The 16381-nt window shown below is 49.7% G+C and overlaps 1 protein-coding gene across 1 annotated transcript in view; it reads left to right on the top strand.

The window, feature by feature from the left end:
* Positions 1–16381, top strand: part of LOC147737348 (uncharacterized) — a 935485-nt gene that overhangs the window by 571661 nt on the left and 347443 nt on the right. The window lies entirely within an intron of this gene.

The following is a 16381-nucleotide window of genomic DNA, read 5'->3' as shown; positions in this document are numbered from 1 at the left end:
TTCGGGTGCTCCTGCGCTGGAGGGCTGAGTAGGTTAGCAATAGCAGGGTCCTCGCTGCTTTTCGGGTGCTCCTGGGCTGGAGGGCTAAGTAGGTTAGCAATAACAGGGTCCTCGCTGCTGTTCGGGTGCACCTGCTCTGGAGGGCTGAGTAGGTTAGCAATAGCAGGGTCCTCGCTGCTGGTCGGGTGCTCCTGCGCTGGAGGGCTAGAATCATTTTGCAATAGCAGGGTCCTCGCTGCTTTTCAGGTGCTCCTGCTCTGGAGGGCTGAGAAGGTTAGCAATAGCAGGGTCCTCGCTGCTGTTCGGGTGCTCCTGCGCTGGAGGGCTGAGTAGGTTAGCAATAGCAGGGTCCTCGCTGCTGGTCGGGTGCTCCTGCGCTGGAGGGCTAGAATCATTTTGCAATAGCAGGGTCCTCGCTGCTGTTCAGGTGCTCCTGCTCTGGAGGGCTGAGAAGGTTAGCAATAGCAGGGTCCTCGCTGCTGGTCGGGTGCTCCTGCGCTGGAGGGCTAGAATCATTTTGCAATAGCAGGGTCCTCGCTGCTGTTCAGGTGCTCCTGCGCTGGAGGGCTGAGAAGGTTAGCAATAGCAGGGTCCTCGCTGCTGTTCAGGTGCACCTGCGCTGGAGGGCTGAGAAGGTTAGCAATAGCAGGGTCCTCGCTGCTGTTCGGGTGCTCCTGCTCTGGAGGGCTGAGTAGGTTAGCAATAGCAGGGTCCTCACTGCTGTTCAGGTGCTCCTGCTCTGGAGGGCTGAGTAGGTTAGCAATAGCAGGGTCCTCGCTGCTGGTCGGGTGCTCCTGCGCTGGAGGGCTAGAATCATTTTGCAATAGCAGGGTCCTCGCTGCTGTTCAGGTGCTCCTGCTCTGGAGGGCTGAGAAGGGTAGCAATAGCAGGGTCCTCGCTGCTGGTCGGGTGCTCCTGCGCTGGAGGGCTAGAATCATTTTGCAATAGCAGGGTCCTCGCTGCTGTTCAGGTGCTCCTGCGCTGGAGGGCTGAGAAGGTTAGCAATAGCAGGGTCCTCGCTGCTGTTCGGGTGCTCCTGGGCTGGAGGGCTGAGTAGGTTAGCAATAACAGGGTCCTCGCTGCTGTTTGGGTGCTCCTGCGCTGGAGGGCTGAGTAGGTTAGCAATAGCAGGGTCCTCGCTGCTGTTTGGGTGCTCCTGCGCTGGAGGGCTAGAATCATTTTGCAATAGCAGGGTCCTCGCTGCTGTTCGGGTGCTCCTGCTCTGGAGGGCTGAGAAGGTTAGCAATAGCAGGGTCCTCGCTGCTGTTCAGGTGCTCCTGCTCTGGAGGGCTGAGTAGGTTAGCAATAACAGGGTCCTCGCTGCTGTTCGGGTGCTCCTGCGCTAGAGGGCTGAGAAGGTTAGCAATAACAGGGTCCTCGCTGCTGTTCGGGTGCTCCTGCGCTGGAGGGCTGAGTAGGTTAGCAATAGCAGGGTCCTCGCTGCTTTTCGGGTGCTCCTGCGCTGGAGGGCTGAGAAGGTTACCCATAGCAGGGTCCTCGCTGCTGTTCGGGTGCTCCTGCTCTGGAGGGCTGAGTAGGTTAGCAATAGCAGGGTCCTCGCTGCTGTTCGGGTGCTCCTGCGCTGGAGGGCTGAGTAGGTTAGCAATAACAGGGTCCTCGCTGCTGTTCGGGTGCTCCTGCGCTGGAGGGCTGAGAAGGTTAGCAATAACAGGGTCCTCGCTGCTGTTCGGGTGCTCCTGCGCTGGAGGGCTGAGAAGGTTAGCAATAGCAGGGTCCTCGCTGCTGTTCGGGTGCTCCTGGGCTGGAGGGCTGAGTAGGTTAGCAATAACAGGGTCCTCGCTGCTGTTTGGGTGCTCCTGCGCTGGAGGGCTGAGTAGGTTAGCAATAGCAGGGTCCTCGCTGCTGTTTGGGTGCTCCTGCGCTGGAGGGCTAGAATCATTTTGCAATAGCAGGGTCCTCGCTGCTGTTCGGGTGCTCCTGCTCTGGAGGGCTGAGAAGGTTAGCAATAGCAGGGTCCTCGCTGCTGTTCAGGTGCTCCTGCTCTGGAGGGCTGAGTAGGTTAGCAATAACAGGGTCCTCGCTGCTGTTCGGGTGCTCCTGTGTGAGAAGTTGGCCTGGTATATAATGCTCACTAATTCTAGTGATCACTTTGTACCATGCCAAGCAACCCTTATGATGATGGTTGTAATTCAACCTTGTAGACCAGTTATCCTAGTGGTAACGTGGACAAAGCAGTCTTAGGCTAAACTCTGAAAGGCATGTGAAGCCAGCTGTTATACCATACACAACCCCCTTGAATACCAAATGAAAGGGACACCACACAGATATATATTGAAAATATATATTGATTTATTAACTATTAAAATCCCCTGGACTCTTTATGAGCACAGAAGCACAAGCGTTAAATCACAAGACAGTTTAAAATACACAAAAGTTGCACAATATGGATGAGCCCTAGGGGCCACCTAAACCATATACTAAATAAGTGGTATAAGAGATACTTAAAGGAAAGTGAAGAGGCCTAGGGCCTTGGGAATCGCTGGAGCTATTCGAGACTGGAGTTAACTAAGTCGGGAAAGGCCCACGGGACTCGGGTGCAGTGTTCAAAGTGCACGCACTTCTCAATACAAAGTCTATGGTGCGTAAAAAGCATAAAGTTAGAAAGTTAGGAACCTTCCGAGTGACCTACGGAGCTGAAACTTAAAACACAGGCCCTTGGGATGTGTACCAGTGCAGGAGCACCGGCGGAGCTGAGTTACCTCACCCACAGGAAGCGGGTGCACAGGGTCGAAGATGTGTCGGGTTTCGTCACGCTGGTCGATGGTGCTTGGAGCTGAAGATGCTGCAGGCGGCTCGATGAGAAGAGTTCCGGTGGATCCAAGGGTGGATCAGAAGAGTTGAAGACCTGAAAGCAGAGGGGACAGTGTTCAAAGTCACTAGCCAGTGACTACCGTGGAACCAGAGTGGAACCAGGCGATGTCGGGTGCAAACAGGCGTTGTCGGGTAGCTTCTTTCTGCAGCCACGTGGATACCCGGGGTCGAGGACGTCCAGGAGTCGATCACGAGCTGTCCCACGTAGGCTTCTCGCTGTTGGCGGTGTCGGCGACCTGATCGGAGCAAACAGGCCTTGGCAAATGCAAGCCACGCAGAAGTTGAAAGATGCTGTTCACTCGGACCAGCAAGGTCAGAGCGAGGGCTCCTTTTCACAGGAGCTTGGGTAGGTCTGGAGCAACCAGACCTGCTGTTTAAATCTTCGGGTTCGTCGCCAAGATGGCCGCTGGCCGCTTGGCTAGTGGCCGGGATGGCGCGTCGAGTGGCACAATGCAAAAGGGCCCCACGCAGATCGTGGAGATGCTGGAGGGCTGATCTTCGGTGCAAGGGCTGCTCGGTGGTGGGGGTTCTCAATCCCCAAAGCACAACGTCGAGGATGCCTCAGAAGCTGCGCAGTCAGCTTTTCGAGTGTCTTTCAAGAGGTCCGGTCCCACGTCACTCGGTGCCTCCACGGGTCCCTTCTTCGCAGGGACTGTGGATCGGGCTCTGAGAGGTCTGGGAGTCTGGTTCTTGTCGGGCTCTGGGCTCGGTCTCCGGCGGGAGGCGGCGGCAAAGCAGACATCGAGTTGCTGGTTGGTACCTGTGTTCACAGGGTGGTCACTCCTTGGCCACAAGGGAGATTCTTCTTCAGTCTTCTGTGCAGCAGAATGTCGAAGTCCAGTCTTCTTCTTAGTTTTAAGTTGATTTCGGGATGATCTGCTGTGCAATGGCACTGCTCCCCCTCTTATTCCCAAACTGGGGGTGGATCACCTACTAGGTCCCTCCTCTGGGTGGAACCAGGAAGGGGGGCGGTTACACCCCCTTTCCTTTGTCCAGCTCCGCGCCAGGACTGGGGCTGGAAGGCCCCAGAACCGGTTTGGACTGGCCTATGCACGGGGACACCTTGTGTGCCCCGGGCATGTCTGATTCTTTTCAGCCCTGTCCTACCTAATACACAAAATCCTGTCTGGGGTGGTGCTCGCACCTCCCAAGGCAGGAAACCCTTTGTCCAGGCCACCATCTGCCGAGTTTCGGTCAGCAGCAGGAGGCCAGACTTGTGTCTGTGGTGGCAGCGTCCATTTTGTGAAGCTGAGGCTCTGTTTAACTTTAACCGGGGTTAAGGCTACACACATGTCGTGTCCCTCTAGAAGGGTGGAATGCTATCCCCGTCGCCAGAACTGGCGAGGGGATAGTATTCCAATTCGTATGACACCTTACTCGACATGTTTTGATAAAGCCAAACCAAAGATAGCATTTAACCGCGAGGATTATAATGCACTTAAGAGTATATGGTATGGCAATATCCCGGAACGGCTTAGGGAGTTGTTCCCGACAGCTGCAGACAGGCTCAGCTCATGCCAGAGCACCATCTCACATATTTCCAAGCACTCTGCCTCCAGGATTGATGAGGCCTTCCATAGGAGTGGCTGATAGGAACATATGTGTCCAGTTTAGGGTTAGGCACAGACATACTGTACCTAAGTAAGAGGTGGTTACACCGACTTACCCCAGCTGAGTGATCAGCCAGTTGTGTCAAATATGGAGGCCAGGCCAGGGGTGGCACAATACGTGCTGCAGCCCCTGGTAGGCCTTGGCTACACCTATGCCCTGGGTACCTATGGTACACTGTTACAGGGGCCTATAAGGTGAACCAATTCCAATTGTGTTATGCACCTAAGGTACATGGAGTCCATTTTAAGGAGAGAGCAATCAGCCTGGGGCCCTGAATAGCAGGATCCCAGGCCAACTAAGTAAAAAACCAGCTAAACACCAGGCAAAAAGTTTGGGGGTAACCATAGTCAGATATCCACCTTCCTACATAATAACCCCCCCCCCCAAACGAAAGGAGATAAGGCTATCCTTGACCAGGTAAGCCTATATTGCCTAAGTGGCCATATAAGGAAGTACCAGCTCTGGCTTGGTAACCCCCTGTCTCGTGGTCCACTAAGCAATCCCTCACCCTAAGGGCATCTGAGGGTCTCCACCATAGGGAATCTCTACCTGTGGTGTGTCTTTGCAAAGTCAAAGGCTGGTGTTGGGATGGAGTACTGAAGTGAGTTTCCTCTGTAGGGCTCAGCTTCCTCCAATCACTCTCCACCATGTGTGCCTTTCTTTCTCTGACTGAGTTGCACTGTGCTCTCAGGGTCAACCTCTGGCTACCTAAAGCTGGAGGCTGGGTCCCTCTGTTTGGCTTACTGGAGGGACAGGTCAGGTTTGGGCCCTTAGGGTCCCAGGTTTGGCTGTGCCCAACAATATCCATCTGGGGGAGGTCCCTAACTACTTTTAAGGGGGATCCCTCAGGAGTTTTTAAAGCTTGCACCTCACTAGGGCTACTAGTTTTGGTGCCCCTAATCTGCTGATGGGGGTGCTTTATTTGACAGGGGGCCCTTTGGGTCTCACTGTCCTTCTTGTCCTCTGCAGCCCTGGGCTGAGTAAGGCAAGGTAGAGAGGGGCAGGTTACCTGCTCCAGACTGGGTCCCTCCTGAGAAGGGTCCACTGCCATCAGAGGCTCTGTCAGGCCAGGCCTAACAACCTCTGGGACAGTTCCTTCATCAGGGGTAAGATCAGTTCCCTGAGGAGGCTGATCCTTTCCTAAAGTCTGGTGGGAGGGAGATTTCTCTTCCTCCTCAATGCTCTCTGTTTGGGTGGAGTGATCCATCATTTCAGGCTTCACTACCCAGGTATCGGTTTGAGTTTGGGCTGTGGCCATCACAGCCCCACCAACCTTTTCAGGAGGAGACTCAGTTTGGGTATGGGCTGTTACTAGTACAGCCCTGCTACTCTTTCCAGGAGGGAAGTTATCTAAAGATGGGGCTGAGGTTTGCTCAGCCCTCCCAACCTTTTCAGGAAGGACATCTTGAATTGGGGCTGTAGCCATTACAGCCCCACTAACCTTTCCATGGAGATTTACCATTCTAGAATGGGTTTCCTGTTCAACCTCAGCCCAGGCTGAGATTTCCAAATCATTACCCAGTAGGCAATCTACAGGCAAGTTTGCTGACACTGCCACTCTCTTTGGGCCAGTGACACCTCCCCAGCTAAGATTGACTACTGCCATGGGATGATTGGTTTCTATGCCATCAATGTTTGTCACCTGATATCTGGCATCAGGTAAAAGTTGCCTTGGGGGGACTAGACATTCAGCCACCATGGTGATGCTAGCCCCTGTGTCTCTGAAGGCCTCAACTTTCAAACCATTGATGAGGGGCTCCTGTCTATACTTGCTCAAAGTGTTTGGGCAAGCTGTGAAATTGGCAAACCCCATGCCAGTCTCATAGACAAGAGTATCTGAGTTAGGGGACCTGGATAGGCCAGAGTCCACCTGTCCTCCAAAAGTAAACCCACCCAAATTCTTGGGGGTGCTCCCACCACCTGGGGGACCACTGCTAACAGTGACAGGAGGTGTTGGAGCCTTACCTGGAGGTATATTCTCCTTATTGCCATTCTTGGGACAACAGCTATCTGTTTTGTAATGCCCCACCTGTTTACAGGTATGACAATAAGGCTTTTTCTGGGATGTAGAAGTGTCTTGGGACCCACCCCCATTCTTGGAGTTTTGGGGCCCTGGGGAAGTCTTTTCCTTACTTTTATCCCCACCCTTCTCTTGAGGCTTGGTAGTCTCTTTCTTTTGGTCACCACCCTGGTTCTTAGGCCTGATCCTGGTTCTGACCCATTTGTCTGCCCTCCTACCCAATTCTTGTGGGGAGGTCAGATCAGAGTCAACCAGGTGCTGATGTAGAAGCTGATTTTGACAATTACTTAAGATTTGCTCTCTCATAATTAAATTATACAATCCTGTATAGTCAGTAACCTTACTTCCCAGCAACCAGCCCTCCAGAGCCTTAGTGGCACACTCAACAAATTCAGACCAGTCCTGAGTCTGTGTCTTCTGGGTATCTCTGAACATTAACCTGTACTGTTCAGTGGTTAAGCCTAACCCATCAATCAGAGCACTCTTCAGGACCATGTAGTTTCTAGAATCCTCATCACTAACTGTGAGGAGTCTGTCTCTGCCTCTACCTTCAAAGGAGAGCCACAAGATTGCTGCCCACTGCTCCTGAGGGATCTGCTGTACCATGCAGGCTCTCTCAAGTGCAGTCATCCATTTGTGGATATCATCCCCAGCTTTGTAGGGGGGCACAATCTTACTCAGGTTTCTTGTATCAAAGGACCTGTCTTTATCCTTCTGGATATTGCTGCCACCAGTGGATCCTAATCCACTCTCTCTAGGCTGTCTTGCTCTAGCAAGTTTCTCTTGGGCCAGGGCAACTTCTAATTCTTGTCTCTGGATCCTCAATTCAGCCTCTCTAATTTGAGATTCTCTCAATTTGGTCTCATGTTCCCTTCTCTGAGGGCTAGTCATCACCTTTCTGGAGTGACCATGAGAACCTCTAGAAGCATGGGAGTTGTCAGAGTCACCTGAGTGAGTCCTTCTCCTCCTAGGCTTCTGGTTAAGTCCACCTGGGGGTCTGAATGGGTTGTTACCTGATTCATTCCCAAGTAAGCTTAAGTTAGCCTGGTTCAGTCTACTGACCAGCACCTGACTATTTCTGTCATCATCTGACTCACTGCTTTCCACCTCCTCCTCTTCCTCCTCTTCCTCTACATCTACCTGAGGAGCTCCAGTGGTGGAGGCTTCCTCATCTACCAGGATGATAGGGGCAGGGGTATCTACAGTGTCATCCTCTGAAGGATGGCCTCCTTCAGCATCCCCTGTGGGGTTTGCCTTAGAGGGCTTTAGAGTCTCAGACTGGTCTAAGAGCTCTCTTAGGTGGTCTGTAGTAGGGGAAGGCCCTGTCTTCAGACCCCTTAAGACACAAAGCTGTCTTAATTCCTTAAAGGAAAAAATAGCAAATTTGGATGGTGCCCTTGGAGGGTCACTCTCAACAGGAGTAAGTCCACTGGACCCCTCTGCTCCAGACATTGCTCTAGTGTGGGTGGATGTGTTGCAATCTACCTACACTAGTGTTTACCTACTAAACCTATCTAGTAGTTGTAGCTAGGGTGTGCTACTCCCTTTGCTCTACAACAACTAAGTTCAGTAGAACTTAAGTATACTAGTCTTGTTTTATATGTACCTAGCAGGTACCTGTATGATCTTTCAAATGATAATCTCAAAGATTGTAATGGTAAAACAACAGCAAGCTCAGATCCCAATCCGCTGCTCACCAATGTGAGAAGTTGGCCTGGTATATAATGCTCACTAATTCTAGTGATCACTTTGTACCATGCCAAGCAACCCTTATGATGATGGTTGTAATTCAACCTTGTAGACCAGTTATCCTAGTGGTAACGTGGACAAAGCAGTCTTAGGCTAAACTCTGAAAGGCATGTGAAGCCAGCTGTTATACCATACACAACCCCCTTGAATACCAAATGAAAGGGACACCACACAGATATATATTGAAAATATATATTGATTTATTAACTATAAAATCCCCTGGACTCTTTATGAGCACAGAAGCACAAGCGTTAAATCATAAGACAGTTTAAAATACACAAAAGTTGCACAATATGGATGAGCCCTAGGGGCCACCTAAACCATATACTAAGAAAGTGGTATAAGAGATACCAATAGGAAAGTGAAGAGGCCTAGGGCCTTGGGAATCGCTGGAGCTATTCGAGACTAGCAGTGACTAAGTCGGGAGAGGCCCACGGGACTCGGGTGCAGTGTTCAAAGTGCACGCACTTTCCAATGTAAAGTCTATGGTGCGTAAAAAGTACAAAGTTAGAAAGTTAGGAACCTTCCGAGTGACCTACGGAGTTAAAACTTAAGACACAGGCCCTTGAGATGTGTACCAATGCAGGAGCACTGGCGGAGCTGAGATACCTCACCCACAGGAAGCGGGTGCACAGGGTCGAAGTAGTGTCGGGTTTCGTCACGCCGGTCGATGGTGCTTGGAGCTGGAGATGCTGCAGGCGGCTCGATGTGAAGAGTTCCGGTGGATCCAAGGGTGGATCTGAAGATGTGAAGACCTGAAAGCAGAGGGGACAGTGTTCAAAGTCACTAGCCAGTGACTACCGTGGAACCAGATTGGAACCAGGCGATGTCGGGTGCAAACAGGCGTTGTCGGGTAGCTTCTTTCTGCAGCCACGTGGATACCCGGGGTCGAGGACGTCCAGGAGTCGGTCACAAGCTGTCCCACGTAGGCTTCTCACTGTTGGCGGTGTCGGCGACCTGATCGGAGCAAACATGCCTTGGCAAATGCAAGCCACGCAGAAGTGGAAAGATGCTTAACACTCGGACCAGCAAGGTCAGAGCGGGTGCTCCTTTTCACAGGAGCTTGGGTAGGTCTGGAGCAACCAGACCTGCTGTGTAAATCGTCGGTTTCGTCGCCAAGATGGCCGCTGACCACGTGGCTAGTGGCCGGGATGGCGCGTCGAGTGGCACAATGCAAAAGGGCCCCACGCAGATCGTGGAGATGCTGGAGGGCTGCTCTTCGGTGCAAGGGCTGCTCGGTGGTGGGGGTTCTCAGTCCCCAAAGCACAACGTCGAGGATGCCTCTGAAGCAGCGCAGTCAGCTTTTCGAGTGTCTTCCAAGAGGTCCGGTCCCACATCACTCGGTGCCTCCACGGAGAGGTCTGGGAGTCTGGTTCTTGTCGGGCTCTGGGCTCGGGCTCCGGCGGGAGGCGGCGGCAAAGCAGACGTCGAGTTGCTGGTTGGTACCTGTGTTCACAGGGTGGCCACTCCTAGGCCACAAGGGAGATTCTCTTCAGTCTTCTGTGCAGCAGAATGTCGAAGTCCAGTCTTCTTCTTCGTGTAAAGTTGATTCAGGATGATCCGCCGTGCAATGGCACTGCTCCCACTCTTATTCCCAATCTGAGGGGTGGATCACCTACTAGGTCCCTCCTCTGGGAGGAACCAGGAAGGGGGCGGTTACACCCCCTTTCCTTTGTCCAGTTCCGTGCCAAGCCTGGGTCTGGAAAGTCCCAGGACCGGTTTGGACTGGCCTATGCACGGGGACACCTTGTGTGCCCCGGGCATGTCTGATTCTATTCAGCCCTGTCCTACCCAATACACAAAACCCTGTCTGGGGTGGTGCTCGCACCTCCCAAGGCAGGAAACCCTTTGTCCAGGCCACCATCTGCCGAGTTTCGGTCAGCAGCAGGAGGCCAGACTCGTGTCTGTGGTGGCAGCATCCATTTTGTGATGCTGAGGCTCTGTTTAACTTTAACTGGGGTTAAGGCTACACACATGTCGTGTCCCTCTAGAAGGGTGGAATGCTTTCCCCGTCGCCAGAATTGGCGAGGGGATAGTATTCCAATTCGTATGACACCTTACTCGACATGTTTTGATAAAGCCAAACCAAAGATAGCAAATAACCGCGAGGATTATAATGCACTTAAGAGTATATGGTATGGCAATATCCCGGAACAGCTTAGGGAGTGGTTCCCGACAGCTGCAGACAGGCTCAGCTCATGCTAGAGCACCATCTCACATATTTCCAAGCACTCTGCCTCCAGGATTGATGAGGCCTTCCATAGGAGTGGCTGATAGGAATATATGTGTCCAGTTTAGGGTTAGGCACAGACATACTGTACCTAAGTAAGAGGTGGTTACACCGACTTACCCCAGCTGAGCGATCAGCCAGTTGTGTCAAATATGGAGGCCAGGCCAGGGGTGGCATAATACATGCTGCAGCCCCTGGTAGGCCTTGGATACACCTATGCCCTGGGCACCTAGGGTGCACTAATACAGGGGCTCATAAGGTGAACCAGTTCCAATTCGTAATGCACCTAGAGTGCATGGCAGTAATTTAGAGAGAGAACAGCAGGCTGTGGGTCTGATTAGCAGGCCCACAGCCACATTAAGTCAGAAACCAGTGAAGCAAAAAGCAAAAATTTGGGGTGACCATAGGATAGCAGACCCTACTCTCCTACAGGGACTACTGCTTTTATATCCACACCTGTATTACTTTTCTCCACACCTGCGCAATGCTTCATGTTTCGCAGTGCGCCCGTTTATACTTATTTAGTTTATTGTTACGGTCCAGAAGTTGCCTCCATGCAAGGTATTCATTCCCGTTCCTAATCTCATCAAACGGTAACTTGATATTTCAACAATAAATAACAGTGTTATTTAAGCCATACAAAGCCATTTTCGACAAGAAAACAGTTTGTTTGGGTGCTACCTTGCAACATGAAATTTGATTTTAGTGATAATAAAGCATTTTAGAAAATGTGCTTCTTTGTTTTGTACTATTCTTAGTCACCACCTCCTTCAGAGGTCATAGAGGCTGGTGGTGCCAGTGTAGGATGGGAAAGGTGAGCAGAAGCCTGCTGCCGGTACTGAAGCATTCACAGCACAGGGCTGTACGAAGCAGACCGAGACAAAGGCAGCGCAAAGCCAGCATTCCGTCGTTTTCAGCTTCCCTTTTGCCCCCTCCTCGCATGTGCACAGAACACCGAACTCCAACGGCCCTTGCACTTCATGCACATTACCACGTACGCAATGTACCATGCAAACGCTAGTAATCTGCAAACACGCTTTCTTGCACACAGTTGCCTATTCAGTGCCACACACAACCCATGCAAAGTCATTCATGCCATCACCACAGAACCTAAAATAGTGGCCACAAAACAACACAAAAGAAACAGCGGAGGTGGTTGCGACTGCAATTGCATCCTGAATAACAACTGGCTTCTCATCACCACCGTAGTGGCTGTGGTGCTTCATATGTGCTCCTCCATCCCTCATTTCTCCACACAAATCCCATCAACAACCATGGTGACTAACCGTCCCTACTTTTTACGGACTCTTCATAAGAATGCCTTTATACGAAGCCACGTCTATAATTTTCATTATTTTGGGTGACAGCCAATGAAGCGGTGTGTTTCACCCTCTAATGGTCGCCCCAGACTTTTTGTAGAGAGCTACTATGATTGGCTTGAAAGCCATCAGCCAATACTAGTGCTCGCTGCTCCACTGCAGGACTTATATCGGCCAATGAGAACAGCTTTGGTTACCCAGCCTTGGGTTTCTTTAGCTCCCGCAAATCACGCTTTCAGTGTTATTCTAAATTGTTTACAGTGTCCTGCACCTTTGAAACTGCAACTCCGTTTGAAACCGGTCACCAAGTCAGCCATGGGCTTCATTACCCCCTTCAATCAACTTCTCCAAGGTAAGTGGAATAATTATGCTTTTCATGTTTTGAAGTTTTACATTTGCGTTTAGTTTCAGTAGAATGAAATGTATCTATGGTCACAGTGTTTTCACTCTTTCTCTCTGTCTCCACATGTGTAGTCGTTCCTTCGCTCTTTCCATCTTTCTCTTTCCCTATATCTCTCTGCTTGGTCCAATTCCCAGTGCACTAGGTCTCGCATTTACGAGAGTTTGTGTTATTGGCATTGTACATAATAATCCCTTTTATTTAAGTTTTGTTTCTTAAAACATAAATGACAGGCATTGTCATTTACAATGCTTATAGCTTAAACTCTTGCAGATGTGAAACCTATTGCATTGAAAATGCGTGTTTAATTAATTTATTATCTCCGTGAGTCTGGTAAAGGCTGCCAAAACATATCATTCAGGTTGAAACCAACCAATCAGGATTGACTACTGCCTCCTAATTTGGTCAACCAGAGCACATCTGGACACCAACTGCCTAAATATACAATTATTTTTGACACTTCATTTCTCAAAAACTACTGATCGGATTTACACCAAATAACTAAAAAGCTAAATCTGTGGGCCAAGATCTAGCTTAATGCCAAATTTAGTGTAATACTGTTCAGCAGTTTTTGCTGCAGCACTGTTTAAAGAAGTCTATGGAAAACACAAGGCGGAGACCCCTGTTTTTCTCGGCCCCCGCCTGATGGATCACCTCAAAACTTTCCAGGAAGGATCTGCTTTTTATAATGCCCCCGGGTGGGCCAGATCCTGGGGAAAAATTAGCTTCAGAATTAGGAGAGAGGGGGTGCACGTGGCCCAACTTTCCCAGACCAGTTATGGCCCTGGAGACCACTATTCCCGAACTTAAGGGGAGGGGGCACATGGCAGCCCACCTCCCGGGGCCGATTTCAGATTTAAAGGGGGGCATCCCCAGGCACGAAGCAAAAATCATGAGGGAGGGGGACACGCATTCCCCTCCCCAGGTCAATTTCAGTCCCAGGGACCCCATCCTGGGGGCAGGCTTTAAAAGCAAATGGGAATGGGTCGAAATCCACCCCTCCCAGGGCCATTAATAAACCTGGGGACCCCATACTCCATTGCCAGCTTGGCTATGCCCTCGGGTGCCCTGGGGCAATTTTAAAGCTCCCGCAAAGCAAGAACAAACACTACGTCTGCACCCAGCAGGCAGGAGCATTAAAAAATACACATGGCTGCTGGAAGCAGACTTTACAATTGTTTCCCTGCCCGCTGTGAAGTGGGCAGAGAAACAGATGAAAAATTGCTCTTGCATGCAGGGAGCAGCGTTTTTATCTTCTCCCTGCGAGTCAAAGCAATGCTGGTTCATGCCGGAGGCGTGGAGCATCTGGAGCAGTGGCCACGCACTGCTAATTACCCCACATATTACATCACTCATGATAACTTCTATGCCATCATTGATGATATCATTTGCAGTGAAATTATTGATGAGAAAACTGCATGGTGGGCACGCAAGTTATAGTTACCCGAGGGCAGGAGTTATAGTTTCTTGAGATAACTCTAACCATTACTGTTGAATTTCTATGGTTTTGTGTATTAATTGTGAACCGAACTATACCGTCCCAGTAACCTTTGTTTTTTTAGCTAATTTCTTATGTTTTTTAAATTCTATTTCCTAACTAGAACGTCCCTGTAAACTTTGCTTTTTTTTCAGTGGATTAATATATAAATATATATATATATATATATATATATATATATATAATATTTATAGTTAAGCACCTATAGAACTATGGAATTACTAGCCCCCAGACAAACACATAAAATTCTCTTTTACAGGTAACTTGGCAAAGGTGTAAGAAGATCTTACTCAGTAATCACAGTGAAGTAGCTCCATAGATAGCCTTTGCTGGGACGTTATCACTGTAAGAACAAACAGGGGCTCAGAAAAATAGCCTCTCATACTATGAGAAAAAGTATAAAACGATGAGTTTGCCCGAGACCTAGAAGGAGCAACATTCTGGATTATGACCTTTGCTGAACATTTCAACAAAAACCAAAAAATCAAATAACCTTTACTTTATAACTGCTGACCCTTCACCCTTACTTGGTGCTCATAGGTTTATGAGAAGCTCTTTGTACTGAGCTCCTCCATTCCACAATAATTCCTAACAATAATTTTGCCGACATGCATTGATTCTGTCCTAAACCAGTTAGAATTTGGTTGAATGAGTCTCTGCAAATAAGAAACTCATAACATATATTTATACAATTAATTTAACCGGGACTCATTTACACAGCCAGCGGTGAGCCAAGATCCAGCTGGATGATAAAAACCTCCGTTATATACAAATAATCTAAACCGCGACTCATTTCCACAGCCAGTGGTGAGCCAAGATCAAGCTAATTTATAAAAACCTCTGTTGTATACAATCCATCTAACTGTGAATCAGTTACATAATCAGCGCTGGGTGAGTCAAGATCCAGCTCGATGATAAACACCTCTGTTATATACATTTCGACTAACCGTGACTTATATACATACCCACCGGTGAGCCAAGATCCAGCTCGATGATAAACACCTCTGTTATATACAATTCATCTAACCGCGACTCATTTACACAGCCAGTGGTGAGCCAAGTTCAAGCACAATTATAAACACCTTTGTTGTACACAATCCATCTAACCGTGAATCAGTTACATAATCAGCCTGGGTGAGTTAAGATCCAGCTCGATGATAAACACCTCTGTTATATACAATTCATCTGACCGTGACTCATTTACACAGCCAGCGGTGAGCCAAGATCGAGCTCGATGATAAACACCTCTGTCATATACAATTCATCTGACCGTGACTCATTTACACAGCCAGCGGTGACCAAGATCCAGCTCGAAGATAAACACCTCTGTTATATACAATTCATCTAACCGTGACTCATTTACACAGCCAGCGGTGACCAAGATCCAGCTCGAAGATAAACACCTCTGTTATATACAATTCATCTAACCGTGACTCATTTACACAGCCAGTGGTGAGTCAAGAACCAGCTCAATGAGAGAAGGAAGCAGCCTGTGTAGGAATCTTCTGTTAATTTGTTTTTAGCATTATAAGTTTCAGATGTGACATTTGTTTTAACCTAGAACTGCCTTTCATATAAACTGCCTTTTACCTGATTACGTTTCGTGCATTGTTTGGACTGCTCTCCGGTCCACCGCAATCTGATTTCCGATTGATTGAGTGGAGAGAGCACGCCCATAGTCTTTTTTATACCTGCGAGGCGCCAGTCAAACGGTTAGCGCTCTAGTGGAAAGTCCGCCCAGGTATAAAGTCACTGCATTTCCTGCCGCGCGCATCGGGCGTGCCACTGGCCCGTTGAAGTCTCACCTAAGGCAAGCCTGTCCGCGCCCGTCCACCCCTGGACGCTGCCGGCTGCCAGGGGATGCTGCCCGTTTTTCCACGGGGACCTCAGGCTCCCAGGTTGGTGTATCCTGAGGAGAGGTTGATGGAATATGGGCTTGCCTCACCTTGTGCAGGGGGGAGAATTAACCTGCAAGTAGTAGATGCTGTCACCCTAGAGAAGTGCCCCGATTGTGGATGGACATATGGGGAAGTCATGCATACTCCCCTTAGTCCACTATTATGATCCATCCCTGGTCCTACTGGAAGGGTGCAGGACACTGGAAGTGAGAGACAGACTGGGATGGGCCTAGCATTACCATTTAAGGGGTTGTATCTGAATGAGCGATCTATCCCAAAACACGTGGTGGAAATTTGGGACCTATTAGACGAGATCAGGCCATACATCTGCCTTTTCACCGAAACCTGGCTGAATAATGAAGCAACGCCGGCTTTGGCAATGGCTTTTCCAGAAGATTATGCTGTGGTCCGGCTGGATAGATCAGGAAAACGGGGTGGAAGTTTGGCCATTGCCACTCGTCCCCCTTATCATATAGACTCTTGATGCACTATCTTCCCCAATATCGAGCTATTGATCTTCAGAATGCATCCCCGCCAAGAGATTGAGTGGGGGGAGCTCTAGCATATCACCCCCCTGGAGGTATCAAGAAGGAGTTTCGTTCAGCACTGCTAGAACGGCTGGCCCCTTATACGTTACAGACCAACAGGTTTCTATTGGTAGGGGACTTCAATCATCCTCTGGAGGTTCTCTCCAAAACAGATTCTGTCTGTCTGGTGGCAGTGATGGAAACTCTTGAACTGTCCCCTAGAGTCACGAGCCCTACACATGTGGCTGGACATGTGTTGGACATGATTTTCACCAGCATCCCTGAGTTAGTTGCCGG

The sequence above is a fragment of the Lissotriton vulgaris genome, chromosome 1_1, assembly GCF_964263255.1.
Source record: "Lissotriton vulgaris chromosome 1_1, aLisVul1.2, whole genome shotgun sequence".
Classification (NCBI taxonomy): domain Eukaryota; kingdom Metazoa; phylum Chordata; class Amphibia; order Caudata; family Salamandridae; genus Lissotriton; species Lissotriton vulgaris.
Note: the sequence above shows the minus strand (reverse complement) of the source record. Positions and strands in the feature narration are given on the sequence as shown.